The 6,930-nt window shown below is 41.8% G+C and overlaps 1 pseudogene; it reads left to right on the forward strand.

Annotated features, from left to right (window-relative positions):
* The first annotated feature begins 2,632 nt into the window (after positions 1–2,632).
* Positions 2,633–5,991, forward strand: LOC101974981 (stathmin pseudogene; annotated as a pseudogene).
* The last annotated feature ends 939 nt before the right edge of the window (positions 5,992–6,930 follow it).

A 6,930-nucleotide genomic window follows, 5' to 3' on the forward strand; every position in this document is an offset into this window, starting at 1 on the left:
CAAAAAGATCAGCAAGTTGTTTTTTTTTTTCCCTGCAGTGGAGTCAATCAATCAGGCAAGAAAGGGTTTATTTTCTAGGTATGGAAATGGCTTACAGGGTACAGAAGTCTGGGATTTATAGTTTACAATGAGGGTGAATTAATATCATTGGAGATTATAACAGAACACTGTTCTGTTCAGACAGTCAGGAACCTAGTTGTGCAGGTTAAAATTTCAACTCAAGAAAGCAGTTGTAAAAACTTTGAAACTCATTGTCCCTGGGGAAAGCTCCGAACTAAGTGTTCACTGTTTATCTTTCTTACTCTGAGACCCATTTTTTTTACCTAGATTTCACTATTTGCTTTTCTCCTTCCAGGACCCATTTGCAATGGGAAAAGGTAAAAGTCCAGGGCCCAGCTTTTCAGTATCTGCTTCCCTGCTTCAGGGCCCATTGTGGTTGGGAAGAAGTAAATGTTGGTTTTTGGTGGAGATGCTGGGGCTGAACCCAGAAAGGGATGAAAGTTTGCTTTTTCTTTCCAGGCAATTGTTACTGGGAAAGGATGTATTGGGAGAGGTTTAATATTTGGCTAGTTTTTTTCCCCTCCTCCTGAGCCCACTATTCTTCCATTTTTCCTGGGGTGGGGGTGGCTATCTTGTAGGAATATTATTTTCCATAACCCTTCAGAACCCAGGGTCCCTTAACCATTAAACTACATGCCCAGTCCTTTATGCATTTTATTTTTAGATAGGGTCTTGCTCAGTTTGTTAGGGCCTCTCTAAGTTGCTGAGGATGACTTTGAAATGGTGATTCTCCTGCTTGGCTTCCCAAGAAGAACCGACTCTTAATTTCATTGATGCTTTAAATGATCCTTTATATTATTTTATTGTCTATTTTATAGACTTTGGTTCTGATTTTAATTATCTCCTTCTACTGGTTTTGGAATTGGTTTGTTCTTATTTTACAAAGGCCTTGAGGTTTTGATTTGGGATCTTTCTGATTTTCAAAGCTATAAACTGTCATCTTAGAATTGGTATCCTAAGGTGTCCCAGAGGTGCTGGCAAGGTTTATTGATGTAGGACAGATGATGCCATACACCTGAGGAATTTTTAGGAAGCAGGTTTATTTAACCTACACAGGTCCAGAGGGGCTAAAGCTGAAAAATCTCTGGACCTCCAGCCTGGAGATAAAACATACCTAGTGGGTGGTTACACTACATGGTGATTAACATAGCAGTTACTTTTTGTTTCATATTCTTAGGTAGGACAAAAGTTTCACAAGTTTTTACTAAGAAAACAGAAATAACATTTGCATAGCAACAAGCTTGATTGCAGACCTAACTTTCACAAGAGGAAACCTGAAACCACAAGGAGCTTTCTGCAGAAATCCTGCTGACTTTATTATTATTATTATTCTAATTGTTGATGCACCTTTATTTATTTATTTATTTATTTATATGTGGTGCTAAGAGCTGAACCCAGTGCCTCACACATGCCAGGGAAGCGCTCTACCCAGAAACTACAACCCCAGCCACTGATATTTTTTTGTAAAAATCTTGCTGACAAGGAAAGAAGCTAATGATTTTGATTGGGGTTTTTTGGGGGGGGGCTACATCGAAACACTACTCTCATTAAAATCTAAGACTTTTTTTCCCTCTGTGGTATTAGGGCTTGAACTCAGCTGTGCTTAAAATGAACCACATTCCTTGCCCTTTAAAAAAATATATTTTATTTTGATACAGGACCTCGCTGAATTGCGGAGGCTGTATTTGCCCTTGCGACCCTCCAGCCCAGCCTCCGGAGCTGCTGGGATTACAGGTGTATTCTAGCATTTCCGACATTCTGAGCGCTTTTAAAGCTGCTTCCCAGTTTTCTTCCATCAGCCCTTCATCATTCAGAAGTGCGCTGTTCAGTCTCCGCGTGTTAACACGGTCTCCGCGGCCGGGCGTCCCTGGGCTTCCACAGATAGTCACTGAGCTCGGTTTTACCCCGAAAGCTGCTGGTATTTGACGCCAGCACTCTCACCCCGAGGGATGCCGTCCAGCTGCTGCTGTGAGAACGGACCAAGCCCGCGACACCCGCGCTGCTACCGACCTCCGTCTGTTCCGCGCTCAGCCCCTGCCTTGTGGCGAACCCGAGGCCCCGCCCCGTGACGTAGAAAGCGTGCGCGCAGGGCCTTGGAGCAATGGCAAGGTGGGCGACTTTTTCTGGGGACCTTGGACCGCGAAGTACCTAGCAGTTGATGATGGCGCCTATTGATGGCGTCTCATGGGAGAGGCTGCGCGCATCCGCGTCCACCGCGGACCGCGCGTTGGTGCTGGGCTCGCGTGGATTGCTAGGCAATAGCCCGCTGCACCCACGTAGCCTAGCGCGCCAAAAGCTCCTCCTGGCAGATTGGAGAAGGTCAGGAACACGCCGGACCACCCTGCTCTCCGTGACCTCTTGCCCTTAGCAGGCTGTGCTGGGTTGAGCTTGGTCACTGACCCCAGAGCTGCTGCACGTGCACTCCTGTGTGGTGGAGCGGACTGGGACTCCACGTTCCCAGCCCCAGTGGGGCCTGAGAGGAACAGCCTGGACCTTCCCGGGGTGAGGGGCGCTGGGAACAGCGGTTTGTGCAGTTTGGAGATATTCCTTCCCAGGTGCATATGGGAAGGATATGGCTGATCACTCAGCCGCCCCCAGTTTGGCTCTTGTCTTTCTCCATCTGCGCTTCTCTGACACGCCCCCTGACCCCGCAGGTTCCTGTGAGCCCTGGAGCACCACTGAACCACTGGCCTTCTTCAGAAATCTGATTCCAAAGTTCTGCCCATTGCACAAAGTCCAAGTGATCAATGAGGCAGTGAAGGTACCTGTGGCAAGGATGGGTTGGGCCTCTCTGTGTAGTCAGTGAAGGAGGCGTCCTTGTCCAGAGAGGCTGCGTGATGGACTCATTCGTCTGTGTTTCTTTCTAGACCAATTTGACGACAGGGTTGTGATAGATATGGGGATTCCTTTAAGTGGAGTGGCACATTCCAGCTCTTAATTGTGGGCCCTAGCAGCTGACTGCCAATTTCTTTCTGGGGTCTTCTTTTCTCACGAATATGAAGGAGATCCTTGGATAATAATGGAAGGCAAGAGTGAAAGGAGTAGGATTTATTCAGTGAAAAGAAAAAGAGAAGTCTTGCAGGGCTGAAGGGAATCTGGCAGTAGGTTTCCACTTACATGTACTAATCTAGGGGCTTATGTCCCTTCTGGGTAGGGAAACTGATCAGAATCTGTGCTAAACAGATACATATTGTAAAATTACCATGGCTGTTGGTTAAACTCTGTGTTAAACAGGTATTGGAAAAGCATCAAGGCTATTGGTTGTGCCCTTTTAGTTTGAACTTACCTATAACCTCCATTTGAATCTGCCCCTACTTTCATTTTTCCCTTGCTCTGGGATAGAGGCTTGGCTGTTAATATTTGGACTGCTTCTATAGGCTGACTTCATGGAGTGGTGGTGTTTTTGTTTTGGTTTGGTTTGGTTTGGTTTGGTTTGGTTTGGTTTGGGTTTTTTTTTTTTTTTTGCATTAGGGGGAAAAGAAACAAAACAAAACAAACAAACAAACAAACAACAATAGCAACAAAACTTAAATCGGGGGGGCCGTTATCCTGACAGCCTGACCATTTTACTCTCTATCTTATTCCCTGGGGCTAGAGAGAATAGATTTTGGGGCCCATTCTAAAGAAGAAGAATCAGGTGGCTGATTATATGTACAAAGCCTGGGAGGAAGGCTAAGGATTGCTCTGAAAGCCTCTTCCTGGGGCACTTGGTGAGAGATGCCAGGAGAAGAGGCAGGGCTCCTGACCTGCCAGATTGTAACCCATCACTGTTCAGCAACTGTGGGTCCAAATCTACATCCTCACTCCATACAGGCAGCTGAAGGAGGGACTGGACTCCAGCAGACCAAAGTGGCTTAGGACATGGCAGAATGATTTCAGGGTCCAAAGGGAATCCTGCTTTTGGCCACTCACTGATCTGAAGCAGAGATTAGAAGTTAAGTCATTCTCCACACTCACCATGAGTGTGGATAAGAGCATAGCCAAAATCGAATACATGTAGTTAATTACTTCATGTTCCAGGATGCATGCTCACTTTTTGAATATTACAGTTTAAAGTATCATTCATAATAGAAGTGAAACACTGAAAAAAAAAAAAGGCTTTGTGGGTTGTCCCAGTCACTTCTAAGGATGCTAGAGGTGGAAGTGGGCAAAAGTCCAAGGTCAGCATCATCAATTTAGCAAAGGTGCTAAGTAAAAATAAAAATGACTGGGGATACATGTAAGTGGCTAAGCAACCCTAGGTTCAAACCCCAGAAAGAAAAGAATATGTTGCCATTTAAAATAACATGGATAAGGGTGTGGCCAGGGGGCTTGGAGTCAGCAGTGCTCTCCTTACCTATGGATTGTGTAGAATACACTGCCAGTCTCCTATCTTCTTTTCACCGTGGCTGCCTCTGATATTCAGATGAAAGAACTGGAAATGTGACTCAGGCCAGGCTTTTGAGCTGATTCTAAGCTCTCTGTCAAAATAATCTGTCCTAGATTACCCCTTTCCCCTCTAAAAATAAGCATCTTTCCTTGGAGGAAATTCAAAAGAAATTAGAAGTGTAGAAGAAAGATTAAGTCCTGTGAAGCTGAGGTCAAGAGCATGAGAAAGAAGTGCTTCAGAAAGCCATAGAAAAAAACAACAACCTCAATAAAATGGAGGAAGAGAAACTGACTAACAAAGAGAACTGAGATGCACAAATGGCTGCCATACTGGAGCATTAGTGAGAGAAATAAGCACATTGAAGAGGTACAGAAGAACAAAGAATCCAAAGACCCTGCTGATGAGACGGAAGCTGACTAATTTGTTCTAAGAACTGACTTTCTCTCCTTCCCTTCCTAAATATCCTTAGATTGTACCGGCCATTGTCATTTTATTTTTTCCCTACTCACAAATATTCTAGAAGCTGATGTAGGACTGCTTATGTAGATCCAGACTATAAGGTGTTGTTTTAGGGGATAAAGGGGGAGAAACTGAAAGTGATTTAATCTGTTTCTAAAGTGTTAGTCTTTTTGGTGTAGCTGTTTTTATTTTTGCATATTTTCTACTTCAGTGCACTTGGTGTACTGAGTAAATGGCAGGTACCATATTGGCTCTGTAAAAACATCTTTATGAAGAGTATGTAGTGGCTTCTTTCAAACTCTTAGATGCTGAATATCTGTTTACTTTTCAATCCCTGTTCTGTGCAAATCATTATAGATGCTACTGAACTTGAATGGTTAACAAAACTACACAAAGCTGTTAAAAAAATAAATAAATGGCTGAAGCTGGAGACTTCATGGTAAGGGAAATGATCCAGACACAGAAAGAAATCTATTGCGTACTCTATGTGTGTAATCTGGGCAAAAACATTTGCATGTATAGAGAACAGTGGTTATTAGAGAAAATTAGTTAATAATCCTTGCATCATATACTAGAAATTCCAAAGAGTAGAATTTTAGGTATTCTTACTGCAGAATCAATAAATATGTGTGATGATGGATTTTATTCTGACATATTCACTATACATAGTAATGAAATTTGGTGTGATATTTTCATATATGCATGCACATGTACTGATAATATTCAATTCCCCACTTCTTCCACTCTTGATGCCCAGAATCCTTCGTGGCCAGAGTCAATATTCTGCTTTCACATTAATTTTATTTTACCTGCCATATATAATAGATAGTAGCTTGTGGTACATTTTCTTCTGTGTCTGTCTTTCATCTTTTAGCATTACATCATCCAGATCCATCTATTTTGCTGAAAATTACAGGATTTCATTTTTTGTTTGTGACTGATACTAATACCATTGTGAATACCTAACATACTGTCTGATGCATACTTTGTTTACCTATGGCACTAATTTTTCTCTTTTTATGTATGCTAAATATATTGTTACACAAGTTAAATTTCTACAACAAAAGACAGAAACAAGGAATAAAGTAAATTAGGGAACTATACTCCTTGGCCTGATTTTATCCAACTGAAACGAAGTAATCTAAAACTTGAAAAATAAAATCACATCCCTATTTTGCTTTAAATATGATGATAAATAAGATAATAGTATGCTAATTCTCTTTGAATCTGTCAAGCACTAAACAAATATGGGAGTCTTCAGTAGATTCTATTACACAGAAAACTGCTCTTGTACAAAGAAATAAAACAGTAGGTTGATAGGAGATGTGTGATTCATAATCTTTCTGCAAACTTACACTTTCAGTGTAAGTGTTCCAATTATTTGGCCCAAAACCCTCATGTTTACTTCATCCATCAATAATAACTTTAGTTTTTATTTTGGTGTGTGTGTAGAAATATAGAGACAGAGATCGTTCTGAACTTTGACATGTCTTGCAAATTTCTTTTTTCCTTAATATTTTGTTTTAGTTGTAGTTGGACACAATACCTTTATTTTATTTTTTAATGTGGTGTTGAGGATTTCCCCACACGTGCTGTGGTTCTACCCCTGAGCCAAAACCCCAGCCCTGTCTTGCAAATTTCTGTCACAAACTAGGCAAGCAGTTCTGCCTATGGTGCTCACCAATGACACAGACATTTCTCATCCATAAAAATGGATACAGTAACACACATTTCCAAGTCCAAACCTCATTCTGAGCCAAGCTGTAATAATATGAAAGTCATATTATTTTACTTTAAAAATACTTCTATGTTAAATCTACTTTAAAAACACTTCTATGTTAAATCTCATTGAGAAAAACTACAGCTGACATAGCAGGAAACATAAGCAAGTTACAACACCCCTGACTTTAACAAAGTCAGACATACTGGTATTCATGAGCCGTCCATGGGTTGTGGGTTGGTCACTGCACATCAAAGCCTAGTGAACAGAAACATCTGGTGTCTGGGAATGACCAGACACATTTTATTTGGTCAAATGCTAG

Source organism: Ictidomys tridecemlineatus, chromosome 12, assembly GCF_052094955.1.
Source record: "Ictidomys tridecemlineatus isolate mIctTri1 chromosome 12, mIctTri1.hap1, whole genome shotgun sequence".
NCBI classification, from domain to species: Eukaryota; Metazoa; Chordata; class Mammalia; order Rodentia; family Sciuridae; genus Ictidomys; species Ictidomys tridecemlineatus.